Consider the following 17,077-nt stretch of genomic DNA (forward strand, 5'->3'; position numbering starts at 1 on the left):
GACCCTGATCCCTGTTCTGCTCTCCCTCCCGAGTTACCAAGTTTGGACTCTGGATTTTTTTTTTGGTTGTGTTTTTGCTCTGCTCTTTATCGTTCAGTTTTTTTTGGATTTTGATTTTTTTTTTACTTTTGTCTCTCCCTGCATTGCCCTGTTCACCTGGTTTTTGAACCTGGACTGTTTATTGAACTTTGTTTTTGTCTGCACCCCATTAAAGCCTGTATTTTCCCTACTCCCTGTAGCATCCTGCATTGGTGTCCTCATTCACCTAGCCCTGCACCCGTGATCCAGTCCCTCACTCGCCAAGTCACCCACACACTCTGACAGAATCATCTGGCCTTGCATCGTGAATTCTGACATATAGCTTATCTGCATTACCAAAACAAGCAGTCCATTGCCAAGACCGAGCACGTTTTCATGTATCTTTCATGGATGGATTGTATTTACTTGAACTCATTTAGGTCCAGCAGTGAAGTAAGCCACAGCAGTAGATGTGTGTATGGATCTGGCACAGGCAGGCAGCAGGATGACAGTACACTTACACTTAGTCTTGAGAAAGAGAGAGTTTTCTCACATATTTGCTTGGATAGTTATCTGTAGGTTCACTAGAGGAAAATATATTCTGAGAAAACTCTCCAGTCCTGGTCCAGTTTTCTTTTGTAATATAGTCAAAACAATACAAAACAGATTGCTGAAAAAGGAGTGTGCATGGTGCATCGAGAGCCGAGCATACCAGATTAAACAATGTCTGATTTTTATGATTTTAGTGGCGCTTCAGTGTCACTCGGTTTGACCAGCAATTACTTAAACCTGCTTTTATGTATTTTCCGTTTATTTTTTCTTCATGGTAGCAGTGATACACTAGACACTGAATTATGTGATCAATTAAATTTACAATTGCTGAGACAGCTAGCCCTGGTGAAATCACTTTCCCTGCAAATATTTTTACATGGTCTAGATTGGTCTGGATTTTTATCTTTATTTATTGATTAATCTTTAAGTACTGTTCAGGATGGGACGGTAGGTGTAGTATAAAAATGGACTACTTACCGCTTATTGGATGAGACATCTGTCATTCAAGATATCAACAGGCTGCGTCAGAAAAACGTCAGCACGCATGTGTACAAGTGTAAACATATTCAAAGTTGCACTAGTGAAAATTTTTTTTTGAGTAAATGCAAAAATTTACAAGAATCAAAGTTGGAAGATACGTAGTTTTCGACTTTCTGTAAATCCTGAATGACAGATATCTGGTCCATTGAGCGGTAAATATTTTGTTTCCAATCTATACTTACTGTACCTTTTCCAGATTGTCAGATTTGTCATTCTGTTTTCCGATTTGTTCTTGGATTTGTTATTTTGTTTTGCATTTTTGGCAACCGTACATAACGTTGCTGTTGGAACATCTGGCTACTTGAGGCAAAAACAGTTCCTGGATGGGATTTTTCTATTATGTAGGTTATAATATGCACATACACACACACACACACACACTCATTTACACACTCATTCACCAGTTCATTCCTATTTGAATGTTTGGGAGTTATGTGGAAACCAGAGAACCCAGAGGAATCCCATATGGAAGTAATGGAAAAAATACTAAATTCAACACATACAGCAGCCCAGGGTTGATGACTTCATCCTAAGAAACTCGAGCAATGCGGTGGCGATAAAACCGTCCCCCTGCTAGATTGTATAACTCTGGAAATCAAAGAATACCAAATCAAAGATCATCAACAATCTTCTGCAGAACTTTGTTTTTTGACGGTGATGTGTGACAGCACTGCCTCCTGGGACTCCATGTGCAGCACAACTTCTATACTTAAAAGTTGTTTTGTTACCGATCAGATTATTGCTGGATTTCTTGTATTGGCTTTTCTTGTTTTACGGCCTTCACTTGTGATGTTGGACAGCATACCTACCTTGAACTTCATACTGTCTTATTCATGAGATTGGCTTGTCTTAATCTCTTTGTAGGCGCACATGTGTTGCAACTCTTTCTTATTTCTGAACGCAAGCACAATTACAGCACTGATTGCTATAACTTTCACTGCATCTGTAAGGCTTCAGTCTCTATTTAAAAAGCCTGTGATGGTGAGGGACAAACTCCCTGAGATGATATGTGGAAGAAACCGTGATAGGAACCAGACACAAAAAGGAATCCACTCTCCTCTGACACAGAATATTCATTATTACAGTTTCATTACTGTTTGTAAAAGTTGTAGTTCTAAAAACATATAACAATAAAGAGTAAATCTAACCAAAGTTAGATGTATAACTAAGATATTACATATTGGTACAATTGTTTTTGCCATTATTTCTCCACAATCAACAAAAGTCTCGGTTCTCAGAGACATGGCTTGACAGATTTCTCACAGTATAACTTGTAAGTAGGTAAGTGGAGTTTAATTGTTTGGGATTACAATATACTGTATAGACAAACGTATTGGATGTAAAATTTATTTAAATGTATTTATATAGAATAGAAATAAACTTGACTATAGAAATAAACTTGATTTGACTTGACTTCACTTGACTTGAGTTCACTTGACTGACTTGATTTGACTTGTCCTTCAATATGAACCAAACCCGAGCAGGGATAATCCATGAAAGTGTTCAAACGAATAACACAGCAAATATTAAAAGTGAATGAATCACTAGAATATAATTAGAAAACATACACAAATAGGAGATACTGGCAAGACTTCACTGAAAACCATATGCTTATATAAAGCTACAGTCTACTTTCACTGATAATCGCAGCTTGACAATCGAACTTCAAGCAAGGACAAAAAACAAGGATGCCTCCATGTTTGTTTTTTATCACCAAGAAAGCTAGTTAACAATAATAAACATACACCTGAGCAGTTGGGGGTTAAAGGCTTTGCTTATGGGCCCAGCAGTGGAAGATTGGTGATGTTGGAACATCTTAACCATTGAGCTACCACTTCCCAATTCCAGTTTAATGATTTAAAGTAAATATTCATCTATACAGCATGGGATCAAAACGTTTTAACGCTTTGTTCACAGAAAGTACTTTAATATCAAAGTTTACACACTATCGCATTCAAAACATTCTCCTTTTACAGCAATACAGCGCTTTCAGCATTCCTGCCGCTTCCGAAATGTGTCCTGGAAGTCTTCTTTTCGAAGCGTGTTGAACACCTTGCTCAATTCACACAGGATCTCCGCAATTGTGTCAAAATGATGGCTTTTAAGGGTTTTTTTGTCTTCGGGAAGAGGGCAAAGTCCTCAGGAGCCAAATCGGGTGAATAGGGTGGGTGCAGAAGTGACATCATGGTTTCAACACAATCAGGGCTTAAGCTCGTTGAAGGCCTTCCTGATTTCTTGTCGTCTGCCAGTAATGTTCTTCCGCTCTTGAAGCGTGTACCACTTGAAATTCCTCAAACAACTCGTTTGCGGCATCGCCGTATATCAACTGTATGTCATGTCAAACATCTCTGTGGCAGATTTTACCAGATTCCATTATGAAATCGCAGACATGGTAACGCACATGGTCAGAATAGCACCAGTTACATTATTAGTCTCGAAACTTGGACTTAGGATTTAAAGGCCAAGCTGCCAATTCTGGGCCGCTAAGAAAAGCCCTTAAGCTCATAGCTGCTCAGTGATATGATTGAGGTAATTGACTTTAACAATCCCAAGACAATCCCAAACAGGAATAAGGGAAGTCTAGAATAGAAATAAATAGAGCTCAGCTGAGTATGCCCTCTGCAGGCAGGGAGGGAAACTGTTTAGATTCATCAACATACTGTACAGCAAAACAAACGACAACATTTTTTATTTTGTAATTTGTTCAGAGGCAAAAAACATTGTGTGTGCATCTGTCCAGATTAGATTCCAAGTTCCTTGCCATCCAGGTTAGTGTTTTGCATCTTTTTTTACACAGATTGACATTCGAATTAGACATTGGCTTAAAGAAAATTGTGTTCCAAGGCAAAACAGTTCGGCTTCTCCATTCCAATTGTCAGGCATTGATGTATACATCCATCAGCATTAAGCATGCGTGCCACCTAGTGCTCAGAAAACAGCACGACACATACATCAAAGCTTGCGTTGAAACCAGGGCCGGTATCTCAATCAAACAATAAAGATGAGAGGATTTTTTACTCTAAATCTTAAAAAAAAAAAAAAAAAAAAACCCACAATGGTATATTGTCAATCTTTCAGCAGTGAAAGACAGAGTATGTTTGTCATGCTGAGGCCATGTGGGCTCTCTCAGAAACTCACTCCCACTTTACTTCCAAGTCTTAGATCTGCAGAGCAGAAAATGGAGGTAGGAGGCAGGAAGTGTGACATTCAGAGAGGTTTTTTTTCTTTAGCAGCACACAAACGTGTGTGACTTCAATCAGAACTCCCCAGATAGCATCAGACATCAGGTTGAAAAACTCAAACTACTGCTGGATGGAGCAACAGTGGATGAATCGATAATAATAAACTGGATAACAGAGCGGGCTCAGACCAGAGATGCAGAATATGTTGCAGTCCAAAATTGGGTTTATTCATTAGCACTTGCTTCCTTTTGTTAGATAAAATCCAACATCTAAAATCAAAATGGCTAAAACAGTCATTTCTCACACAATTCCACAGTGCCGGTCCCAAGGCCGGATTTATAGGGAGGGTTGCGTTAGGAAGGGCCTCCAGCATTAAACATGTGTAAGAGTGAAAATGTATGAGAATTTAATGTTAAGAATGCTATAAATTAGGAAAATAATTTATATTGTATTTTGACACTGAATAGAATGTATTTCGGGATGCACTTCTATTTTGAAAAGGGTGTGCCTTTTTTTTTTTTTTTTGGGGGGGGGGTGACATGAACCCCAATAATATCCATGCACAACTCTTACACTTGTGCCAAAAAACATTCTCTTGGGGGTTTTGGGGGTTAAGACTATTCAGGTAAGAACCAGTATAATATATTTTGATCAACATGCAATAAACAACTGATAATGTAGGAAACAACTGACACTTGTACACAATCAATTAAATGAATGTACAAAAGCATTCGCAATTCGATTTTATGATGTGCACAAGTGAATCCATGATGTGGATGTTAAACAAGTAGTTTTGAGAATTTCATTCCTGTGAGACTTCTGAGAATTAGGAATTGTCCAGTCCCTGTCCTGTCTTCCATTCCATATTTATCCTGCTTTTTCAGCTGGCAGACGCAGTGTGCCATACCACAACACCATGGCTTGTCATTTCCACAAAGTAATATATTAGTAGTATATTTCTATACTTTACATTTTAATATTTGGTATCAAATGCATTTTATGCGTGAGATAAAAATGCATTTATTCATTTTATATTTCTATACTTTATATTTATAAACTTTTTTTTAATCCTTATTTATTTTTTCATGTTTAATGTTGGACAGTCATAAAAAGCATTTCCCTGCATGCCGTACTCTGTGTGAATGTTTATGAGACAAATAAAATCAGAATTTGAAAATCTTGTGTCCTAAAAATGTATAAAACCATCACTGACATTGGAAACTCGATCCGTAACTGTTAAGCATTTTTTTATTTTAAATTATTTGTATGTATTTTTATATATTTATATTCCTATATTTGTTGTAGATGTTTAATCTGACCAATTAGAATTGTTAATAGGAGTAAAAACGAAGGTGGTAGCTCAGTGGTTAATGCATTAGACTCTGGTTTGGATCAAATCCCAGCACCACCAAGCTGCTACTGCTGGGCCCTTGAGCAAAGCCCCTTAATTCTCAACTGCTCAGCTGTAAGTCGATCTGAATAAGGGCGTCTGCTAAAATACCGTAAATGTAAATGTAAAACATGACACAAAGATAGTATTCGAATGCCAAATGTCGCCATAATCCTCTTCTGAAAACAAAACTATCAACTGATATTTATTTGTATTTTAATTATACTCCTGATCTAATTTACATTTTTCTCTGTTTTTTTTTTTATATTTGTTTACTTGGCTTGGATGCTTTAATCCACAGCGATTTCCAAGTACAATTTGTCTTGATTTAATCACATACCGTAGCAAAACATTTGGAAAGGTGATGATTGCAAAACAAAGAGATTTAAATCGTAATGATGGTGTAAAATTGCATGCGAGACGTCCCGTTGGTGCATTTCGACACGTTAAAACACACTCGTGCTGTATGAAGACACTTATCTGCTTCAACACGTTTCTCAGACCGAAGCGTGTTGTTTATGTCTTCAATACAAATAGATTCTGTGCTTTAAAGAGGCCCCAGAATGCAACACTGATGAATGAACTAATGCAGTCGATTCGACTCCTGAGCCACAAACAGCACCTCTGACACCAGTGCACCGTTGCAACAGCACACACACACACACACACACACACACACACACACACACACACACACACACACACACACACATGCTCAAACACCTTGTAAATGATCGCATCCAGCTCCATTTAGTAAGCGATGATGCTGCAATTGGTCATTTTTATGCTTCTGTCATCAGTGCATCTTCCTGCGCATAAGCGGCGTCTCAGCCCTCGTTAAAACACACGCCGGAGGCTAAATCAGCGCTGTTTGGACACATTAATTACGGGCTAATATTAAACCTCACCGTAGGTGCTTCACAATATTCTACACTCAGGGTTTTTAAGAAGATTTGTCATAACCTTTTTTTTTTTTTTTTTCGTTTTAGTCGAATTTCGCAATTTATTGGTGCTGTTAAGCTAATATTGGTTTGGCTAGCGAGCGCAGATATATGAGTGAGCTCAAAGGTTAAGCTAACCGAACATTTTACAGCTTTTTCCTTTATGAAGATGAGTAGAAACTGTAGGACACGGAAAAGGGCAACAAACACCGTAGGAGGGCGTCTGTTCGAATTCATTCATTAATTCATTTATACACCGAGACTAACCTTGAAATTATCTGACAAGAGCACGCATAAATATGCAAAACACTGCAGCAAGAAAGCTGACTGTGTATGTAAAAGACATCCGTATTCCTCAGCGGTAGGAACTGCACTGCCAGGTTCAGGTCTCCTTTTCAGACACCTGAATTTTTCTACTGTTTCATTACCATTTAATCAAATGTCAGCTATCAGTGAAGCGGGATAAATTAGCTGCGGTGTCTTTGACCTTGTCCCCTTTTTCTTTCAACAGCAGTAAAAGCAAAACGGCTAGAATGACTTTTCAAATGGCATCTTATAATTCACATTGGGAATTTGATATTACTTCAGTAATTGGATCATAACTCAAGCGCTAAGAGGAACGAAAGTCCCAATGCCGACCTTGTACCTTATCACAATGCCGCATCGATGGGAACAGCAGCTGGGAAATGAAGTTTCTCCTCAGATTGTATCTTTTCGTGTCTGTCTGCAAAAGAAATCCAAATATTTTATGTCATTCGATTGTGTTGATGGATTTACTCAAATTTGAGAGACAAGCCATGGTTTTAACCACTGACTAAAGAAAGGAAGGGGTTTATTTTCTCTTTTACTCAAATGCAATTTCTCATAGCTTTTTTTTCCCCCAACCCTGATTGTAAATATTTCTTCACGTAGAGTGCAACCTCGATACTCGCGGAGGTTACGTTTTATGACCCCTCACGAGTAACCAAAAATCGTGAGATTTTGACTCTCCTTTTGATGCTTCCTGTTTCAAGGGGTATTGTACATGTACTGTACTGTGAACTCAACAATTAATTGTCATACATGTTTTTATTTACTACTTTAAATGAATAATACAATAATAAAATCGTTTTTCAAAAATTGTATTGTAATTTATTTGTACAAACTGTTTTGAAATGTTACTCCGGACTTTCGAGACACTCGCGGCTTATCGCAAACTATCAGACTTTTCACGAGTTTTTCTTCATCCGGTTCCAAATGAAAAGTCGCGAACTATCAACATCATCGAGGTTGCGAACATATATCTTCCTTGAAACCATCCAAACTTCCTTCCATCCTGGAGGGCAAGAAAGCAATGGTTTCAACTACTGACCAAAGAAGTCCGGCAGGCAGGCAGGCAGGAAGGCAGGCAGGAAGGCAGGAAGGAAGGAATTAAGGAAGGAAGGAAGGAAGGAAGGAAGGAAGGAAGGAAGGAAGGGTTTTATTTTCTTTTTTACTCAATTGTAATTTATTAGACCTTTTTCTACTCATGAATATAAATAGTTCCAAACATATAATTTCCTTGAAACCAATCTTCCTTCCTTTTTTCCATCCTTCTTTTTTTGAAGGTAAGGAAGCAATGGTTTCAAACACTGACTTAAGATGGACGGATAAATGGATTGGATAGATGGATGGATGAAAGGAAGGATTCAGGGTAATTATATGTTTGTTGGTACATGAAGATATAAATAACCAGGGTATGAAAATAAAGATAATAAACATGCCTTACTCTGTAAAGGCGAAAGAAAGAAAGAAAGAAAGAAAGAAAGAAAGAAAGAAAGAAAGAAAGAAAGAAAGAAAGAAAGAAAGAAAGAAAGAAAAAAAGAAAGAAAGAAAGAAAGAAAGAAAGAAAGAAAGAAAGAAAGAAAGAAAGAAAGAAAGAAAGTCAGTTTCCCACTGAAAGGTCTTTTTATTTAATCTGGGTTACTGATCGGAAGATCGGGATTCAAGCCTTTGCACCACCAAGCTGCCACTTCTGGGGCTCTTCAACAAGGCCTTTTAATCCTCTCTGCTTCAGGGGCACGGTATCATGACTGACCCTGCGCTCTGACCATATGTTGCTAGTAAACCTATTTCTTTCATTTTTTCTTTCTAATCTAAATCTACAAAACGATTTTCATAATATATCCAAACTGAAATGTCTGAAAAAGCTTACGTCCCTGCACCGCGCATTAGCAGAACGTAGGATGCTTTGACCTGCAGCATTTCTGCTTTCCGGCTCTTCAAAACGTCACTGAATTGTTCATCATGTGACTTAAAATGTGTTTTTGAAAGCCTGTTTTTACAGTCCACACCGTCATAAATCTAGCCACAAAGTTGTCAAAAATCAACGTTTTCGTTGAGTAACGGAATACCAAAACAGAGCGACAAATATGCTTTTCAAATGAAAGCGTATTAGTGTGGGCGTGGCCTTAATGTTAGCAAATGATGTTACTTTATACATTGCTTACACTAATGCCTTTTTATAAAATGAGCAATTGAGGGTTCAGGGCTTTGCTCAGGAGCTTACTAGTCAGTGCTAGGATTTAAACTCCCGAACAAGATGCATAATCTACTAACGGCAGTCGCAATATTAAATTGCTGTTGCACCATGAAGATGGAAATAATGCCGATTCAATGTTAATGCCGTAATTACAGGCTTAATATCTGGGAACACTCATTAGCTCGCATTAAGCGCAGGACATTTTAAAAAGAAATGTGGGGTTTTTTTTTCTCCGTTTTTCTTTCTATCTTTATTTTTCCTTTAATACAAAGGACAGCTGAATTTCTATGACAAGAAGGTTTGCTTTTAATATCCTATTTTCTTGTGTGCTGCAGGGCGTAATTAAAGCAATTTTCCTTCTTCAGAGGGTCCATTACTTTGACTATACTCAGTAAACAACACCTACAGTGAGGCAGCTCCTCAGTGGAAGAGCTTGAGATAAAGCTAATGGAAGAAAAATTATTTTTTTATTCTTTTTTTATTCTCTACACTGAAAGCATACCAAGCCCAAAAGAAATCATTATAAACAAAAATATTACATTTATTTCTGTTTTCTGGTTAATAAATGCTTCAAGTTCTTTAGCTTCCCAACTTATTTATTTATTTAGTTGGTTATTTATTTTTATTTTGCTTTCTTTCTTTGCATTTTTCAAACAGAATTAACACTTTAAAAGTTCTTAAGCCTGATCCGGTGTACAAACTTAAACAGTGTTAAGTGCTGCAGCTGTAGCATGCAAATAGATCTCAAAACTTCTACTAAATAAACACAAAAACAAGAGAATAAACTCTTAAAAATATCTATAAAAATAGTCAAGTCAAGTCAAGTCAAGTTTATTTGTATAGCACTTTTCACAACAGACATTGTCTCAAAGCAGCTTTACAGAAAACAACAGTGAAGGTGAATGGTGTGCGTTTGTCCCTGATGAGCAGCCGTGGCGACAGTGGCAAGGAAAAACTCCCTTAGATGATATGAGGAAGAAACCTTGAGAGGAACCAGACTCAAAGGGGAACCCATCCTCATATGGGTGACATCAAAAGTTTGGTCATAAATCTTTCAACAATACAGAACAATGTGTGATCATCATAGATCCAGCATCAGCTTCTCCATGCCAGGGCCTTTAAACACTCGGCATCTACTTCTCCATGATCATCCATAGGTCCATAATCTTCACGAGGTGGGACGTGACTGGAGCTGGCCAAACCTCAGGAAGCCTCGGGATGGGGAGAGAAAGAGAAGCAGTGGAGAGGAATTAGCGTAGCTGCTGTTCATGATATTAACAGCACAAGTTGATAATGTGCATGTGATCATATATTCTGGAGCACAAGGTTGTGATGTGATGTGTGTTATGTGTGTTATGTGTAGGCTTTGCTAAAAAGATATGTTTTTAATCTGCACTTAAACTGGGAGAGTGTATCTGAACCCCGAACACTGTCAGGAAGACTATTCCAGAGTTTAGGAGCTAAATGTGAAAATGCTCTACCGCCTTTAGTGGACTTTGCTATTCTAGGAACTACTAGAAGCCCAGAGTTTTGAGATCTCAGGGAGCGTGACGGATTGTAGCGTGTTAAGAGACTGGATAGATACATGGGAGCCAAACCATTTAGTGCTTTAAAAGTGAGTAGCAGTAGTTTGTAGTCTATTCGAAACTTAATAGGAAGCCAATGTAGGGACGATAAGATTGGGGTTATATGATCGTATTTTCTTGACCTAGTAAGAACTCTTGCTGCTGCATTCTGAACTAACTGAAGCTTGTTTATTAATGATGCAGGACATCCACCTAGTAATGCATTACAGTAGTCTATTCTAGAGGTCATAAACGCATGGACGAGCTTCTCTGCATCAGATATAGATAACATATTTCTTAGCTTAGAAATATTTCTAAGGTGAAAGAAGGCTGTTTTTGTAACTTGAGTGATGTGATTTTTAAAAGATAAGTTGCTGTCTAAAATAACTCCCAGGTCTTTTACCGTTGAACTAGTAGTTACAGAACAACCGTCTAAATGCAGGCTGAGATGCTGGAGCTTCTGTGTACTATTTTTTGGGCCGATGAGCAAAATCTCCGTTTTATCAGGATTTAATAGCAGAAAGTTATGGGTCATCCAATCTCTTATTTCTTCAACACACTCAGTTATGCGAGCTAATTGAGCTGTATCGCCTGGTTTGGATGAAATATATAGCTGGGTATCATCAGCATAACAATGGAAGCTAATTCCATGCCTTCTAATAATATTTCCTAATGGAAGCATGTATATTGTAAAAAGCAGGGGTCCCAGAACTGACCCTTGTGGCACGCCATAATTTACTAGCATTATCCTGGATAGCTCTCCATTTAAATCTACGAAATGGTAACGATTGGACAGGTAGGATTTAAACCAGCTTAATGCCTGTCCCTGAATACCGATGTAATTCTGTAAGCGATCGAGGAGAAGATCATGATCTATAGTGTCGAACGCAGCACTAAGATCTAGTAAAACTAATAGGGAGATGTAGCCTTGGTCTGAAGCTAAAAACAGGTCGTTAGTGATTTTAACTAGAGCAGTTTCTGTGCTATGATGGGGCCTAAAACCTGACTGAAACTCTTCAAAGATATTGTTCTCCTGCAAGTGGTTACATAACTGGGCAGCGACAATCTTTTCTAAAATCTTAGACATAAATGGGAGATTTGAAATTGGTCTGTAATTCGATAGCGTGTTTGGATCCAGATTAGGTTTTTTAATGAGGGGCTTAATAACTGCTAACTTGAGGGATTTAGGGACGTGACCTAACGATAGTGAGGAGTTAATAATATTTAAAAGAGGCTCACCAGCTGTATATAACACTTCCTTCAGTAGTTTAGTGGGAATTGGATCTAACTGACATGTTGTTGATTTAGCTTTCATAATAGCATCATACAGCTCTTCCTGTCCTATACATGTAAAACAGTGTAGTTGTGGGGTTGTAAGTACGATTGTGTCGGGAGATGCTGTCAGAGGTTGAACTGCCACAATTGTTTTTCGAATGTTATCTATTTTTTCAGTGAAGAAATTCATAAAGTCTTCACTACTAAACTGTGATGGAACACATTTTTCAGATCCCTGATTTGTTGTTAATTTAGCGACTGTACTGAAAAGGAACCTGGGATTGTTTTTGTTATTTTCTATGAGTTTGCTCAGGTGTTTAGCTCTAGCAGCTTTTAGCGCCTGTCTGTAGCTAAGCATACTGTCTTTACTGTCTTTACTGTCTTTTAAAATAGATAGATAGATAGATAGATAGATAGATAGATAGATAGATAGATAGATAGATAGATAGATAGATAGATAGATAGATAGATAGATAGATAGATAGATTGTTTTTTTATTTTTTTTCTAGTGACTCCTTTCGAATGCCACAAAGTGGATATTATACACTTTACACCTTGAAAGTCAAATTTGCACTGTACATCAACACACACACACACACACACACACACACACACACACACACACACACACACACACACACACATGCATATGCAGACCCCCATCCCTAACACCACCAATCACATTGCCGTGCAAAGTTTTTTCAATATTCTTTAAATCTCCACATTTAAACTGATTTTGAATCTCCAACTTTCCACCATCATATCAAATCCACTCATTTTAAGGCCTTGATGAATGTACGGGTCTGTATTAATTGCATTGTGAAAGACTAGGCACCGAGCGAGGTATTTTTAGAAGCAGCACCATGCTATAAGATATACACTAACCCGAGGACAGATGAGCACAGCTTTTGAACAGATGGTGCGCTCGTTTGGAGTACTGATTGAGTTGCAGCAGTTAAAACACAGCCGCAAACCACAGCTCGTTGGGTGGAAACGCTTCAAACGCGCAACTGCTTTTGTTCATCAGGTCGGCACGAGTTTTTAGTTTTGTTACATTTTTTTTACAAACAGTGAGTCGGAAATTTAATCCAAACTGTGATATTTGTGGGAACCTCACCATGTGCTTTTTAAACCCCCAATTCCACATTCAGTCCCCATTTAGACCCCAACTTCCACACTTCAGAGATTCATTCAGCTACAAGCACAAAAGTCAGGTACTGATGTAGTTGACAAGGTGTCAAGGTCCAGGGTGCAGAGTGAACACATTCATCCCAAAGATGTTTAGTAGGGTTGAGGGTCAAAGCTCTATAGCAGGAGATCTTCCACTCCATTCTATGTAAACCGTATCTTCATGGAGCTCACTTTGTGCACAGGGGGCATTGTCATGCTGGAACAGGTTTCCTAGTTCAAGTTAAGGGAAAATTTCAATGCTTCCATATCCAAAGACATCATATACTATTGTGAGCCTCCAATTAATTTTTGAGAGGATCCATATATGGCTGGAAAATTGAGATAGAACTTTATTGTCATTGTAACGCAGTTTAGCATCTACCAGAAGTGCAAATAGTACCAATTTGTTGCATATGAATGTGTGATTTGCTGCTATATTGTCATGTGAAGAGGACAATGCAGTGTAGTTCTCTCCTCACAGACTGTCTCACTAGACAGTCTCGCGGATTTACAGGCGTTTAAACAGGCTGCATTGACTGACTCCTTCACTCTGGTGATTCATAATAAAGCAGTACAGAGGTTTATGGCTTCCTTTCGTTACAGATTTATGGGGTTTAAATCCGCTCCGCTGTGAGGTGAGATTTGTTACTGGAGTAACACCAGAGCGGTGGAATGAAGCTGTGTAGTTTGAGGACTTATGGAGCTCAGCAGGGCGAGTTTGCCACTGATGAGGTTGGCATCTCTGCTGGCTTTCAGTTGGTGATGTTTTTCGCTGAAATTTCAATGTTTTGATTGCTTTCTCAGGAGCTTAATCTTAAAAGTATTGTGTTTGTTGGAAAAGCTGTTCATGTGGATCTTCAGAAGATGCTTTCATCTGGTCAGGTTGGTGATGGAGCTGAAGTTTATTCTGTAAATTTAAGGGGCAAGACAGAAATACACCCTGGAGAGGGCATCAAGACACACACACACACACACGCACATACTCAAACACACACATGCATATGAATGAACAAACACAAATGACAAACATACAAGCACACACACACACACACACACACACACACACACACACACACAAATGAACATATGAATACACACACAAACATTGAAACAAAAATCAACAACCACCTGCATAAGAAAACATATGAAGAAACACCTATACACAAACACACACACAAAAATAAGCATATAAACAGACAAACACACACTCACAAACACACACCCAAACAAACAGACTCGCAAAGACAATTGCAAGCAAACATACAAACGAAAAACATACAACCGCACATTTACAAAGATACACACAAACATACATACAAACAAAAATAAACCAACATGCACACAAGCAAACATGTGGACAAACACACACAAAGAAAGTAAAACACAAACACACAGTGATTAACAAACATACAGACAAGCACAACCAAACATAAACAAACACACAAATATATATATACACACACACACCCACACACACACACACACACACACACACACACACACACACACACACACGCACACACACATATGTAAAGAACAAATATTTCAAAAACATACACAAACTAATGTGAACAAACACACACACACACACAAACAGACACAAACAAACATATGAACAAAAATTAATACACATGCGCACGCACGAACAAATGTAAACAAACATCTCTCTCTCTCTCTCTCTCTCTCTCTCTCTTTCTCTCTCTCTCATATATATATATTTCTTTGTAAATCTCTCTTTTTAATAACATCTGTCTGCTACACCACTCTGTCATTTATTTTATCTGTCAATCAGTCGCTCTTTGTCTATCTCTCCCTCTCCCTGTCTGTCTATCTCCCTTGATCTCCTCCACTCTCTGTCTTTTCCATTCTCTCTCTCCCTCTCTCTACCGTTTTGATCAGTATCTCTTTCTCTATCTCTCTTTTTACGAATCTTTGTCTCTTTTCTACTCTGACTGTCTCGCTCCTTTTGAATGAATCGCAATGAATCTCTTCAACAAATGTTTTTCCTACTCTCAGTCTGTCTCCTGCTCTCCCTACCGAACACTTACTTTCTCTCTATGTGTTTATTTCTCTCTTATTATCTGTCCTTCACATTTTCTCTCTATGTTCGGTCTCTATTTTGTACACGGACAAAAGTTTGGACACCTGACTGTAAGATTCATTTGAGCTTTTTGAACATTGCACATTTTATTTCCCATTTTGCTGTTATAATAACCTCCAGTCTTCTGGGCAGATGTTCCACTGTTTGTGAAGCAGTCAGCTGGCTTTGTTCACAGGCACATCTTCATGCTGGAACAGGTTTGAGTCTCCTAGTTCAAGTGAAGTGAAAATTCAATGCTACTGCTAATACACAATTGTATATTTCAGAAAAGATTTAAATACAGCTTGGAAAAGTTTTGTGTCCTAATACATTTTGGTAGTGTAGGCATACACTTTCTTTCTCCTTCTCTCTTTCTCGTTCTTGCTCTCTTTTTGGTTTTTCCGGTGGGCATTTGTGACCTGCATAGTAACAGTGTTTTTAATCTGACATGCTCGTAGCTGCAGACAGGAATATCGACAGAAAAAGCCAGAGGATTATTAATGCATGGCAGGAATATAGTAATTTTCTCTCTGTCACTCACACGGCCTGCATTTGTGTTAAACTGATACAAATGTCTTGAGCCATGGCATTTACACAAGACATGTTATATCACCTTACGCTCACAGATGCCAGATTCAAAGAGATAAGTAAAAAAAATTCTTTCGGGAATCAAGAAAATCTCAAATATCAGCTATTTCACCTTGACTGCTAAAGAATTTTCCATCTTCTTTTGAATTGTATGTTGTCTCTGGTTTTATAGATATGAACTGACTGGCCAAAAGACTGGCATTTAGTTGGTGCTAAAAATTCAAAAGCCATAGTTGATTGTTATTTGAGTTTTTAATCTTAAAACACAATGCAGGAAATAAAGTGCAGAGGAGAACTTTTGATTCATCTAATCCTTTTTGTGACTGTGAAATTTTTCTTGCTCGTATTCCCGCTTGTAATGCAACTAAAAAGTGAACAGTGTAACCATGATGGGATTTAAATTAAAAAAGTCATCACTGTGGTAAAAAAAAGTCAGTCTGTCTAAACTCTTTCTGAAACCTTATTAGCTAAGTGACATGACTTGATGAAATTGTTGGAAAGCCTTACACAGTCAGGACACACTAGTACACACTCAGTACACAAGAGAGCACAGAATGTTGTAGAAATGTTTAAATAATCTTAAAAAAACATTATTATGAAATAGAGAATACACAGAACAACCATCGTACGTGAAGCAGGAGGAAAATAAAATGGTATAGTATACACCTAGCCATGAAATATCCTACAACGCCCAAGTCCAAAAAAGTTAGTACTCTCTGTAAAAGTAAAATAAAAACAGAATGCAATTATTTGCACATCTTAAAAACCAATAGACCCAAAATATATCAAGTGTTTAAACTGAGGAAATTAACCATTTAAGAGGAAAAAAACTATAGTAGTTTTTAGTTTGATGGCTGCAACACGTCAGTTGGGACAGGAACATGTTCTCCACCGTGTTGCATCCACTTCTCTTTTAACAATCTTTATATGTCTGGGAACTGAGGAGAACCTTTGTTGAAGTTTTGTGTCTGAAACAGGACTGAGTCATGGGTCTTCTTTGTTGTGTTTTTTGTTGCATGGTGCACCAAATGTTTTCAGTTGGTGAAATATCAGGACTGCAGTCAGGCCAGTTCAGCATCCAAACACTTCTATTTTGAAGACATGCTGTAGTAATAGATGCAGTAATCAGTTTAGCATTTTCTTGTTAAAATATGCAAGGCCTTTCCTAAAAATTACTAACTGGATGGAAGAATTTGTTTCTTTGAAATCTGTATATAACATTTAGCATTGATGGTGTCTTTCAATATGTGAAAGTAGCCTTTATAAAAACAATTCC

Source organism: Silurus aristotelis, assembly GCF_946808225.1.
Source record: "Silurus aristotelis genome assembly, chromosome: 4".
In the NCBI taxonomy this organism is placed as follows: Eukaryota; Metazoa; Chordata; class Actinopteri; order Siluriformes; family Siluridae; genus Silurus; species Silurus aristotelis.